General features: G+C 42.9%; 1 protein-coding gene across 6 annotated transcripts in view; it reads left to right on the top strand.

Annotated features, from left to right (window-relative positions):
* Nucleotides 1–13,996, top strand: part of TCF20 (transcription factor 20) — a 173,964-nt gene that overhangs the window by 36,283 nt on the left and 123,685 nt on the right. Inside the window, exon 1 of one of the 6 annotated variants that reach the window (XM_090042713.1) lies at nucleotides 7,119–7,207. The exons of the other annotated variants lie outside the window; for them this stretch is intronic. The gene's annotated coding sequence lies outside the window, so the exon portion shown is untranslated. Of the gene's footprint in view, nucleotides 1–7,118; nucleotides 7,208–13,996 lie in introns of those variants that run through there. 6 annotated transcript variants of the gene reach the window in all.

The raw sequence follows: 13,996 nt of genomic DNA, 5'->3' as shown, positions 1-13,996 counted from the left end.
TTTAACAAAACCAGAAAGGAGCATTTATCATGAGCAGTGTAATTCTTCCTGGACAATTGTGGGGCTTTTTTCCTTTTTTTTGCTTTCTGTCTTTTTTTTTTTTTTTTTTAAAGGTCTGGATATTTTTCCTACATTATTTTCCCCCTTGTGCAATGGTTTTAGAAATCACCCCTTTAGCTTGCATCTCCCTTACCCCCTGTATTGTATAGGTTTGTACATGAGGTTGCAGGGGTGTATGTGATCACATCCCCAGAAACCAGTCATTTTTAGCTTGCTCAGGAGGGTGGATTGGTAACATTTCAGGTTCCCTGTTTAAGTCCCAGGGAGAGAGAATTTGTGATGGCGCTTCTACCAGTAAAATCTGGTTTGAGCTGGTAGTTCCGTCTCTCTCTCTCTCTCATTTCTCCTTGTTGCAGTGAGTGACGCAGGCTAGATGGCTCTAGATAGTGATGTTTTTATTCACAGAACAGGTATGACACATACAGTGGAAATGCAGACTATATACACACAAACCACTCCTACTCATGCACCTGTACCCTAACCTGAGGGGACAAGAGAAGGGGAAGTTCATTGTCTCTGGCCCATGTGGTCCTTGTTACCTCTGTAATGTGACAACAAGGGAGCCAATTAGTGTCAATTGTGATGGTAGGTCTTAGTGATGGGGACACAGACCTAACTAAGTGGACTGAGACATGGTATGTCTTCCCTTCCCTTTAACCGCTCCCTTCCACCTCCCTGGGGCAGGGGATTTCACTGAAGAATGAGTGAGCTGCTTGTGTTATTGTACTGTGGTGGGGAGGGGGGTACAGACGACAGACAGACTGCTGTGGATGCAAAAGAGCTCAGTAAGCAGTTACAGGGGCATCTGGTACAGGTCCTTTGCTTTGTGGGAGCTATTATCCCATTTTTCTTACCCCATTGTTTTTTCTCCCCCTCCTCTTTCTCATTTCTCTTATTGTATTCTGTTGATGTGATTGTATCCCAAGTCTTTTGCAAACTAGGTGGATATGGAAACCTTTTCATTGGGCAATGATGTGGGGACAGCTCTGGCGCAGAATTCTTCAGCTTTGCTATAACTTTTAGCAAGCATTTAAAGAACCATTTTGGTCTGTGGTTTTCTGCACTTGATAAATATTAAGTCTCACAGTGTTCCTTGGTGGCAGGTAAATATTATGACTTGTTTTGCTGGAGAGTACAAGAAGGTAGAGAGAAGTGAAGGCTTATTTTGTTAAGCACTGAGCATAGTTTTAAAGTCCCTGACTCAAGGAGCTTACAGTGTGAATTAGACAACATTTTGAGAAGGGATGTGGGTGTGAAAGCAGAAAGGACAATGGAGAGCAGCAAATGAGCAGCTGCTGTTTGAGAGCATTACTTACAAGGAAAGCACTAACTGGTGCCAAAAGGTGATTTGCCCTCCTCCATCACCTAGTGGCTTCTTGTTTTCTAGTTCCCTGCTGTAACCATTACTTTTTCCTGGTGACTGGAGCATAACAACATTACACAGTTGGTTAGGAAAAGAAGAAATAAGCAGTATCCAATTGAAACTGTTTGATATTTGTCCTCAGACTAACATTTGATCCTAGCACTTTTGCAAAAAGTGTCAGGGCATCAGTATTGAACAACTGGATGGGTCACCAGCTTTCTCTTTCAAAGGGTTGGTTACACCTGTGCGACACTGTGTCCCCTAAGGCCATAGGTTTGGGACTAAGATGGATAAGTATCAGCTGGCACCATTGCTGCTTTGTCTATTGGAAGTCCCAGGTTCACATAGTAACCAGCCCTGACCCTCCTTAGCTTGATGGCTGACCAGAACACAGCCTGGGAATCATGTCTGCAAAAAGATCTGTTTGCGGCCAGTGAGCAGTCTTCCCTCCTAAGGAAGTTGTGTCTTGATCCAGGTATCTGGAGGTTTGGAGGAAATGCAGTATGCTCTAGGGTGGAAAGAAGGGCAGTGGTCAGTCACTTAAAGACAGCTTCTGGGGACTACTCCAGTGAAACTCAGAGTTGGCTTGTGTGACCGGCATCACTTCAGAATTACCAAGAAGGTTCTGTTTGTCTATCTATGGGTGCTCACAGAAGAGAAAAGGTTATTTCTTGCTCAAGTTGTGCTTTTCCAGCACAACTGTTCATTCTCCTTTATTGCTTCTTCAGAGGGTGGATTGCATGGCCGGACAATGAGGATGGGGTGTTGAGGAGCTGGAAAGGTAAGGAAAGGTTTTGGGAGGCTTTCATCCCTACATCTTTCCTTTTTTCATGAGTGAGGGAAGTTTTTGCATGTATAGTATGTGGTGTTTTTCCCCCTTCAGCACAGATTTTTAGGCTCTCAGTAACAAATGAGCCTGCTATGCCTCATTTGCATATTGTTATTTTCAAGCCTCTGCATCTTCTTTCTTCCCTTTTTCCTCCTTCCCTCTTCCCTTCCTCCCCCTTTCTGTTCTGCTAAAGATTGCTCCTAATTCTCAAATGCCTTCCCCACCCTCCCTGTATTTTTCTTTCATCCTTTGTTCCTGATTGTGCCTGGGAGCAGAAAAGCAAAAAGGATACCATCTCTCTGTGAAATACCAGAGAGAGAAATACAGGCAGGCAAAGTTGTGAGCCTGGTAGTGTGAGACTGAATCCATCTCAGACATGCACCGAGCATGCTTGTTCGAGTGCTGTTGGAACACTTGGGATTCACTCTCCTGCATTATGTTTTCAGTGCCACACAGTATGGCTGCAGCCCTGCCAGCCCCAGTGGGACCCCCTTGAAGAATGGTGTTCTTAGTGTCTCCTGCCCTGGGGGCATGAAATCAGGATCAGCAATCAAGCCTAAGCCTCTTGCATGCTAGGATTGAATACTACTAGACTACTAGGCACAGCTTTGTCTCCAGTCTTGGTCCTAGTGTGTCTCCCGACCAAGTGTAGAGGTAATTGAATGTGCGCACATGTTGGCTGATGCATTCCATTTTTCTCTCTGTGTATTCTCCCCTTCCCTCCCCCCCCCAGCATCAACAGTTTTGCCATAAATCCTTAAAATCAACAGGGCAGTCAATTACAAAGACTGTTCTGACACTGAAATCTAATAGTGTGCTTAAAAATCCCAACCAAGAACCAAAATCCTGCTCCCCTTCCCCTTTAGTGTAGTAGTTCTTTTTAGACACAGAGCACCCCTTATTGGGCTTGGGGCACCCTGCAAAAATGCGAACTCTTAGCTTTAGGGGTGTAGGTTGTAGCCGTATTGGTCTAAGGACATAGGCAGACAAGGTTCTTTGCGTGAATCTGATATCTTTTATTAGACCAACTTAAATAGTTGGAAAATAATTATTATTAAGCAAGTTTCGGGTTCAAAAACCCTTTGTCAGGCTAAGGAAGTTTCAGCGGTTGGTGTGTGCTCTTCCTGGATGGAATGAAAAGTAAAGAAGCCAGAGGCTGGGCTGGTATGCATACAAGACAGGTAGTCAGTGAAAATGTAGATTGAGGAATCAATGAGTGAGAGACAGGCTGGGGGCAGGTAGGAAGAGAAAGAAGGGGGATGAATAGTGGAGAGATACCTAGGGAGTCAGATGTCAGGCAGGTTATAATGTGCCATAAATCCAATGTCTATATTTAGTCCATGATTTTTAGTATCCAGGAGGTTGATGAAGTGGAGTTCATAGGCTCGGCTCTGGGAAGTGTTTTGTAAGTTTCCTTTGAGGATCAGGGCTGAGAGATTAGGGAGACAGTGGTTTTCTTGTGAGAAATGTGCCCCCACAGGTAATTGGGTATTCCTGTCTTTGGTAGATTTCCAGTGTGCATTCATTCTGGTGCACGGTTGTTGTTTGGTCTCTCCTGTGTATTTTCCATCAGGGCATTTGGTGCATTGGATGAGATACATTACATATTTGGAGGTGCAGTTGTAAGATCTGGGAATGCTGATGGCTCTGTTGTGGGGTGTAGTTATTGTGGGGGTGGTGGAGATGTGTTGGCAGGTTTTGCATTTCTTGGCATGGCATGGTCTGGATCCTTTTTGTGTGTTCTGGCTTTGCTTCTGGAGGAAGTTTGCTTCTGGTAATGAGGTTAGCGAGGTTTAGTGCTTGTTTGAAGGCTAGGATGGGTGGCTCTGGGAAGATCTTTTTAAGAGTAGTATTTATTTCTAGTAAGGGTTGCAATTGTTTGAGGATTTTCTGTACAGGTTGGAGGGAGGAGTGATATGTCATAAGCAGCGGTGTGTGATTTGTGGGGGGTTTTCTTCTGTACTGTAGCAGTTCTTCATGTGGTATCCAGGTGGCTCTTTCAAACGTGCAATCTATCTCTCTGGAGGAGTGTCCTTTTTGGGTGAAAGCTTTTTAAGATTGGTGAGGTGGTAATCCCAGGTGTTCTCTTCAGTGCAAATTCACTGGTATCTGATGGCTTGGCTGTATATCACAGCTTTTTTGGTGTGTCTAGGGTGATTGCTGGTTCTGTGCAGATATGTATGTTGGTCTGTGGGTTTCTTGTATAACGTGGTTTGTATTTTATCATTCTGGATACTGATCATTGTGTCTTAAAAGGAGATGTTGGTGCTGGAGTATTCTAGAGAAAGTTGGATGGAGGGGTGGTGATTGTTGAATTTCTCATGGAACTCAGTGAGAGATTGCAGGTTTTCAGTTCAAATGATGAAGATGTTATCAATATATCTTAAGTATAACAAGGGTTTGATGGTGCAGTTCTTGAGGAAGTCTTTTTCCAGGTGGCTCATAAAAAAGGTTGGCATACTGTGGGGCCATTTTGGTGCCCAGGTCAATCTACATTTTCACTGACTACCTGTCTTGTATGGATACCAGTCCAGCCTCTGGCTTCTTTACTTTTCATTCCATCCAGGAAGAGCACACACCAACTGCTGAAACTTCCTTAGCCTGACATAGGGTTTTTGAACCGAAAGCTTGCTTAATAATAATTATTTTCCAACTATTTAAGTTGGTCTAATAAAAGATATCAGATTCACGCAAAGAACCTTGTCCAACTCTTAGCTTTCACTCTTTTTTTTTTTTTTTTTTGATTCTGGGAAAATAACAGAATAATTTCGTTGCAAAGAACTCAGACCACAGAAATCAAAATGCTTTTGATGCTCTGGATTCCTATTTGAAATCTCTGAGTATCTTGTGAATCATGTGAATATGCACACCTAACAGTGCTAATGTTGCCTAGCACCCTTAAAAGGATCTTGCTGCAACTTGTTTGAAAGTCATTACTCTAGTGACATCAATACCGCTTGTTAGCCTGTACCTTGTCTCTTGTTGGGCAGTGTGTAGTAGTAGTAGTATAAGCCATTAGTTGACTCCTTTTCTGTGTCCTAACCTGCGTTTTAAAATGTTTGTTTTGGAAGCTGGTCCAGCTTATTTTACTTAATGCCTCCCTTCTTTTCCTTTGGCTGTTTATGAATGATGATTTTCATCTCTCCCAGGGGGAGAGTAGAGGTCACAAAGGCAGCTTTATCCCCTGCACCCTTTTGCTGTTTGTTCCATTTGTCTCTACTTGGTGTATGTTGCAGGCACTTGTTTCCTGCAAAGGGCAGTTCTGGCCAGTGGAATGTGTTCATTGACTGGAGGCTGTACATGAGTCATTTGGGTGAACACAGTGGCTTTTACATAGCAGAGAGACTTCTGGGACAGGTTATCAAGAATCAGCATTAGCTTTTCAGTCCACTCTTACTTCTGTCCAGTACCCACCCTCAACACTCCGCTATTTTGTTTCATTTCATATTTCTGCCTGGTCTGACTGATCTATAGGCAAGCTAGGGAAGAGGCCTCAGGGATCCTGATATTTACATTGGTGAGCCATAGTGTGGACAGAGGCAACAAACAATCCCCTATATGATTTCTTATGTCTCAAAATTGGATCTGCCCCTCATGACACAATTATTTTGGTCCCATGGAATAAAGATGGACTATGGGCAAATTAATGAGTTATTCACTCTGTGAATCACTACACCAAATAGCAATTACTCCAAGGTCTGAATCTGGCTGGGAAACAGAATATACTTTTTTCCTATCCTACTATCTGCCACTACCTTTCATCCATGTGGGGTGCTCTTAGTTCTTCTCTCCAACTAGTTTCTAGTAGACACTGGGGGAGTGCTCAAGGATCCCAGAGAAATAGTGTGAGATGGAGATGCAGAGTGCCTGTGAACACTGATCCCTAAGATCCTTTCTAACCCACCTAAAGTGTGAGTTCACATTTTAGTTCACATGATGGTAGAGCTGTCTATGGAATTCCATGGCTCAGTGCATAAGATATCCATTGGGGAAGTGGAGCCATTGTTCAGCACTGCTTGCGGAGACCAGATATCATGGTGATGAACAGGGTATGGAAACTAAGCTCTTTCAAAGAATGGGGTTGCTTGAACAGGTCTCTCTTCCCCTTCTGTAGTCCCACAGGCAAGACAAGAACACCTAATCACCAGTAGATTGAAAGCAGCTAGCTAGTGCAAAAGAATTAGTATGGACACCTGATTTTCATTCATTGTCAGAAAGGCATCACTAGTGAGCAAAGTCTGTGTCTGTACCACATCTAAGCCTGAAGCAGGCTGGCTGAGGTTGAGGAAACCTAGGGACTTCACATGCTTCTAGATTGTCTCACCGTACCTTTTTTGATGACTTTACCTGAAAAACGAAGATTACAGAAATGCCTTACAGGGGGAGACAGGGGTATAAGTTGTAGCTGTGTTGATCTAAGGACACAGGCAGACATCTGGTTTCTTTACTATTCAGTCCATCCAGGAAGAGCACAGACCAAATGCAGATGCTTCATCAGCCTGATGAAGGGTATTTATACCCAAAAGCTTGTGAAGATTTTTTCCAACTATTTGAGTTGATCTAATACAAGATCTCAGCAGTATTCCTGCCCAGAGCAGGGGGATTGGACTCCATGATCTTTTGAGGTTCCTTCCAGCCCTTAATTTCTGTGATTTCTATGATATCAGATTTACCCAAAGACCCTTGTCTGTCACAGGGAGAGAGACTCTCAGGACTCTCTAACTGGATGCAAAGAACCTGAATTGTCCCAGGTGTTCACCATGATGCCAACTTTGGATCTTGTAATGGAGGGGTTTCCTGCACTGCATAAAATGGCTGAACACATAAGAATTGCCAAACCAATCTGAGTGTTGACCCATGTAGTCCAGCATCCTGACTCTGACAGGGACAGATAACAGATGCTTCAGCGAAGGTGCAAGAAAACAGCATAGTGGACAGTTCAAAATAACTAGCCGGTAAGTGAAGCTGTTTCTACTTAGTCAGAGCTTATGGCCTGAAACATGAGAATTTATATCCTTTGTAACTGTTTTCCTATCTCATGTCACTATGAATGTTCTCATTATCCCTCTAAATGTTTAAGCATACTAAGCTTCTGGCCTGTTCTTTTAAACTGTGCAGGTTGTTTATATTATCACTCTGCGTGCATCTGCCTCCCATGGCTGCTAGGACTCTTACTCTGGGAGCTCTCATCTCAGGTGGTCCAAGCAGTGTCTGTCTTAATAAACTTCACTTGTGTTCAATATCTCAAGTAACCAGAGAGCCCCAGGCCTCCCGATAGAATCACAGGCATTAGTGCTGAGGATGGGAGAATCCCACAGCTTGCCTTTGTTCCTCCATTCAGGCAGTGCAGATTTCTGTTATAGCATCATGAACCACTTTCCGTTTGGCCTTAGCATAGATCAGTGGTTCTCAACCTTTTTAGACTTGAGGCACCCCTCAGAAAATGCCAGCTCTTAGTTTTCACTCATTTCTTTTGACTATAGCAAAACAATAGAACAATTCATCTGTTGCAAAGAACTCAGAAAGACAATAACAGATTGGAATGTTTTGGACACTGTGGATTCCTATTTGAACTCTCTAGGTTTATCTTTTGAATCGTGTGCACACCTAATAGTGCTAACATTGTGTGGCTCCCTACAGCACCCCTGAATGGATCTCCAGGCACCCCAGGGTGCCATGGCACCTTGATTGAGAATCACAGGCATAGATATTGCACCTCCTCTCTCCCCCCAGCTCCCCTTCCTTCCTCTTGTATAGCATAGGTCTTCTTTTTGTTTTGTGACAACTTCCCATCTGGTGCAAAAGTCTTTTCTGTAGCTCCTGCCCCTGGGAAAGACCTTTTGTACCTCTCTGTTTTCTGAATTCTTCCTTGCATTTCAAATCTCACCTGAAAAGAGATTCTCCTTCCTTCACTACCCATTTTAACTCCTGTCTTTCTGCCATTTTAGAGGCATATTTAGAGCTTGTTGATAGTTAGCTGACTAAATGTTTTTTGTTGGAAAATGCTAATATGCCTAAATTGAAAAGTCCTATGGAAATTTAATTTTCTAGTGGCTTGGGTGCTTGCGTGGGATATGGGAAACCCGGGTTTAAACCCTTGTTCCAAATGAAGTAAGTACCCAAGCTACCAGGCTATTGGTTATAGTGTCTGTCTCCATCTTGCTCATGGCTTTTGTAAAAATTTCAACCTTGTGCTTTCATTACATCAGAATAAACACATTTCAAAACCTTTCTAATTTTGGGAATCCGTTTGGGATACAGTTTCTTTTTTTATGAAAATAAATAAATAAATTGCTGTTTCTGCTGCAGGTTAGATCTGAAGTACCTTGGCAGAGATAGGAAAGTGGTAGGGTAAGGGAACAAGACTGAAACAGCAAGCAGTGCTATAAATTTAAATTTGTGTCTTGGAAAAAAGACAGTGCACTGTATAAGTGCTAAGTATTATGTATTAAGCTGCTGATCAGTATTAAGTTGCATTTGCAGAGCTGTTGCCACAACAGCAACTGCTGTCAGAGAAGACTGTAAAAGAGAACTGAGATACCCCAACTATTGGGGCACTAGTTGAGGATTTGGATTGTAGTTGCTGCTTGGTCATGCATATCCCACATGGCAGTGGCTGAGTCATTTAGCTTCTCTCTGTCTTGGTTCTCCTCTATATGAAATGTGTAATAGTGTAAGGTATAATACTATTTTCCTTGGCTTCTCAGGTTGTTGTTTGGGTAAATGCATTGAAGACAATAAGCCTTTGGATCCTATAACACTGCATTGGCAAAACTGTAAAGGGATGGGGGGGAAGAGGGTGGTGGGTGACACTGGGAAGGTGAGGGCTATTGCAGGCCAGGAGTGAAAGACACTGGCTTGGCTGTGTGGGGTAGTTGGCAAAGTGCCTCTCAACGTGCTGCTTATCTAAATTTTATTGACCTCACTTTGCTCGGCCTTCTACTCAACTCTGTGGCATTTCTCAGTTTGTCTGTAACACAATCTCTTTGGAATGCTGCCTCCCTTCAACTCCAGATTGCAGGGAATGGCATCAGCAGGCAAAACCTTACTGATTTAGCTGCAAGTTAGAACACTGGAGAAGACTGATGTCCAGGAATAATGGGGTTCCCAGACTGCATGGTGTGGCATGAGAGGAGACTGCTATCCCCTACTGCTGCCTGCACATATCTGAGACAGCAGATTAGCTCATAGTGTGTAGAGAATGTCTGGACTCTTACACAATATTGACAATTCTTGTGACTTTTTTCCTTCTGTAGCTGAGAAGATTTTTGGAGGGACTTCGCCTCTTGATGATGCCGGAAGCTTTAGATGCTCTACAAAGACATTTCCCATTGGAAACACTTGTTTATCCCATTGCTTCCATTCTTGTACAGGAAAATAATGGTCACACAGAAAGAAGGTGGAATTCTTTTCCTTCTTTCCTTGTGGGAGCAAACACTGTTCTCATGTGAATGGATGAGGGAACAGAAAGAGCCCAGCAGCTGAGGGCAGATTTGTTCCCTCCTGTGATAAACTGGGGACAGTGCTTCTGTCTCCCCAGTCACTAGACTGGGAATTCAAAAGAGGGACCCCTGGGCACACTGCAGTCTCCTCCAAGTCTGGGAAAAGGAGTGAAGACTGTTGGGGTTACAGGAGGACCTGGAGTGACATGGGTAACTGATGTGGGAATGGAAGGGGATGAGTTGATGAGGCAGTTGAGAGGCAGGATTAATAGATGGGCATGATATAGGCAGATGTGCAGGAAAGGGGTCCCACAGAAGGGGTAAAATCATCTTAGTACATTTGGGAGATTTATCATGCTAATTGTCACACTTTGTACACTGGGGATTGGCAGGGCATGCAATATAAAGTCACCACATAGTTAAAGATCCACTAAATCTGTTAGTGCTTCCTTCTCTTTCTCCTTCTCCCTATCCCAAGACGCGATTGTGTCAGGCTTAAGCAGATGTTTCTCTTAGAATCAGGATCAGGCTAAAGGTAAATCTGGGAAAAGCATAATAGTGCAAGATGTTGTCAATTAGGACTGATGTGTTCAAAACAGCCCAAAAGTCTTAACTCTTTCATAAGTCATACCAGAAGTGATGTCTTTTATTTTTTTACATCTAGTTGATCTAATAAAAGATATAACTTCTACCACGAATTCTGATTCCTTTTGCCTCTACACCAATACGGCTACAACCTGGATACCGTAACTCTTTCATAGAATACGCATCAGCTCTGGAATTGCTATTTTTAGGGGATAAAAACTCCTTTGGGATGTGGAGATTTTTCTTCCAACAGAAAAGGAGCATAAATACAATCTGGAGAGAGAAGGATAATGCCACGCATGATGAATAAGTGCAAGTTAGTAGTAAAATACTGCAAGGAGCATGGTTATGTTAGATCCTCATGCCTCAGGTGCTTTGTGACGTTGAGGTCAGAATAGCTTCATCCATCCAAAGAGGAGTGAAGTGGGAAGCTGTTATAGGAACTGTGCTTCCTGAAGGCTCTTACTGATGTTGTGAACCTGCTAAATTATTGGATTTTTATTGGGCTAAAGAGTGAGATGTAATTCAGTGCTGCAATATTATAAGAAAATTTACAGTAATGCAAGTCTTATTTCCTGGGAGTTATTACAAGAGGTCCAGAAGTTTCTACAGTAACCAGAACTTGGACAGGTTGCAGATATATACTGTTTTTTGCATGCTGTTGTACTCCTATGCCTGAATTGTATATGGGCACTCTAGTCATATTCTGGACAAGTGGTTCTCAACCTTTAGACTTGAGGCACCCCTCCATAACCTTTTGGATTTTAGGGGCACTCCATTTAAGACTAATGTATTTCTTACACACTGCCTGTTACCTTTAAAAGGATCTTGCATTGTGATAGGATCCCCTTGAGAACATGTCAGCGGGTGGTGTGTGGTGTTCAAACCCAACAAGAGCTGCTTGGCAGGGCAGATTGGGGAGCTTGGGGTGGGTTGTTAGACCCCTGAAGAAAGCAGCTGTCCCTGGAGGAGGTGGAAGGGGGTGACAGTGACTGCTGATGCAGAGGCTGGTGCCAGGTGAAAGTCTTAGGGCTGTACTCTGGTGTTTCTGCTGTCTGCTCCCTCTCTGCTCCTCTCTGTACCTGAGGGGTTTGAGTGCAGCTCCTGCTACTGCACCTGCTCCTCCAGGGACTTGGATACTGTTGCCCTACCCTATCATTCCTGTAGGTTCTCACACTAGCTCACTAGGGATTATCCCTGTCCGAACCATCCCATACACCCATAATTTAAACTTAACGTAAGGCTACCCTCAACTCTGACTCAACACAGATGTAACACCCTAACCTTCCCCAGGTAGAGCCAGGGAACCATGGCAGCCAATGTTCTGCTTCCATAAAACATTGTCAATATACACTCAAGAGTTTCTGGGTAGAGGGCCATGACCCTGCTAGAGGAAGGCAAAAACTACCACAGTGCATAACAACCTGACCATGAGTTAAATTCCTTCCTGCCCCCAAATATGGTGATTAGTCTGATCCTGAATGGAGCAGCAAGATCCTCTAGCCAGGAATCTCTGGCTTTGCTCCTAGCAGGAGAACCAGTGTACCCCAGTTGAAGTTGCCAGCCTTAACTGTAGCCAATGTCCAATGTCTATGGGGAAGCTTAAAAACACCCTGACATATAACCTTCACTCCCCATAACTATTTTGTCATTTGTTGTCCCAAGAAATCAGTTGTGGTCCAACTAATGGCCTTCCTCTAGCCATTGAGGGGGGCCTTGTAACTCTTGGTTGGGCCTGAACCCACTGTCACTGCACAACAGACAGGCCTAGCCAATATAGACCTTTCGCTTTTTTTACCCCTGACATGAGGATAATTTTTTATGACCTCACCAGGGGACTGTGGCAGTTCATTAGTTCATGTTTGTAAGATACTTTATGATGCCAGAATTAGAGAGTGAGGAGAGGACTTTGTAGTGAGATAATGAAATAGAGAGGAAAATAAGGGTGATAGAAAAATTGTGAGGCGCAAAGGGGAAGATTAATGGAAGAGAACCAGTGGCAAAAGACTATGTAACTGGAGGAGAAACGAGTTGTTCAAAAGAAATAGATGTGTATATGAAAGCGGAAAAGAACGGCTGCATATCAAAGAAAAGGATGAAAGTAAACAGAATACAAATGAGCAAAAGTAGCCTGGGGAATGACAGAATTGGTCGAAGAAATAGAAGAAGAGAACAAAGAAGGGACACCCAACATTTATGTTAGTGAACTGTATTTATTACATTTCTAAGTTTTGCTTTGTAGGTGTTATTCTCTACATGTCCAAGTTGGGGCCAGAGGAATGGGATTTTAAGTATCTTTAATATACTTAGCTATCTTGGATTCTGTAATTTAAACACTCTGAGGGAAAAGGGACTTTAAAATTCATCTATAGGGTGATGTCATTGCTCCCCAGCACTTTGGTTTCCCAAGAAAATAACCCTTTCTATCTTTAACTGTTAATTACTTTGTATGATCCTCTGCTGCCTAATCTTGTATTATCAAGTTGTTGTCCAGTTGAGCATTTCCAGATGTTCTTGTAGCTGCTTTGGTCCTATTGGTGAAGGACCTGTCTCTCTTGAAACAGTAGCATTGTATGACAGTAGTGAGCAGACTTTTTCTGATAAAATTAAAAAATCCAGCCTTTCAAAAGAGAATATAAAAGATGGCAGTGATGTTGTAGCCGTGATGGTTAAGGAAACATGCAAGAGGCAAGGATTTTTGTGAGTTACGTCTTTTATTGGACTAACTGCATGTCACCCACAAAAATCCTTGCCATTTTTCCATTGGATATTTTTTGTGTTTTTCAAAATAAGTCATGAAGCCTGTGACTGAAAAGTTCACCTGATAGTTTTACATTTTAAGTTGTTGGTTGTCTTGGTAGCCATCTTTATTTCATTTTGTAAACAGTTGTTATCATTTGCCACATAACCTTCAAAGAGCTGGTGGTTCATGTGACTATGTGGAAGAGGTAACTGGGATGTATTTTTTTGGAAATGGCTGGTCTGATTTCTTTTTTATGTAGGAGTAGGGGTGTGCATGGTTTAGCCTCTTTTTAATTGTTTCTTCAGGTTAGCCTCCAAAGTAGATATTCTTAATCAAAAATTGATTTGTGAAAACTTTCTATTTCAAAATCTAATCACTCATTTTCAGGCACTACCAAATTGAAATAAGTATTGAGATTAGTGGAAATTTTTAAAGACCCTTTTTTAAAATCAAGTCCATTTATAACAGCAGCAACATTTTTTTTTTCTCCTACCCCCATGTTGCTTTCTTTCAGTCAAGCTTTGCTTAGTGCAAACTTAATTGTGATCTGTTGGCTAACTTTCTCTTGTAGTGAGTGAGAGGTCCTTTCACGACCAGTTGTATGGTTGTGTTGTTTCCATCAGTAAGCCCATGGCAAGAATGATCTTTTAAACTGTGGCAAGGTGGGAACTCCCTGACTAGCCACAGTGCTAGTCTCCTCACCTGCCTCTGGTTACGTCACCCACCTTTCTCGATTGCCATGCCTTGATGATACATATTTATGGTGTTAATTAGGCAGGAGGCTGCCCTTCAAATGCCCTGTTCTCCTGGACCTATGTATGCAGCTCTAACCACCCCTATACTGCATCCCAAGTCTCGCAGATGTTCCTAACAGCTGAGCTTTGCTCCAGCCTGAGGCTGGGCTCAACTCATCCCAGTGTTAGGCCTCTCACTTTCTGCCCTATTACGGGCCAGCACTCATATCGCCTACTTCT

The sequence above is a fragment of the Crocodylus siamensis genome, chromosome 4 (assembly GCF_052110815.1).
Source record: "Crocodylus siamensis isolate JL-2025a chromosome 4, ASM5211081v1, whole genome shotgun sequence".
NCBI lineage: Eukaryota > Metazoa > Chordata > Crocodylia > Crocodylidae > Crocodylus > Crocodylus siamensis.
The sequence above is the reverse complement of the archived record's forward strand: the minus strand, read 5'-3'. Positions and strand labels throughout refer to the sequence as shown.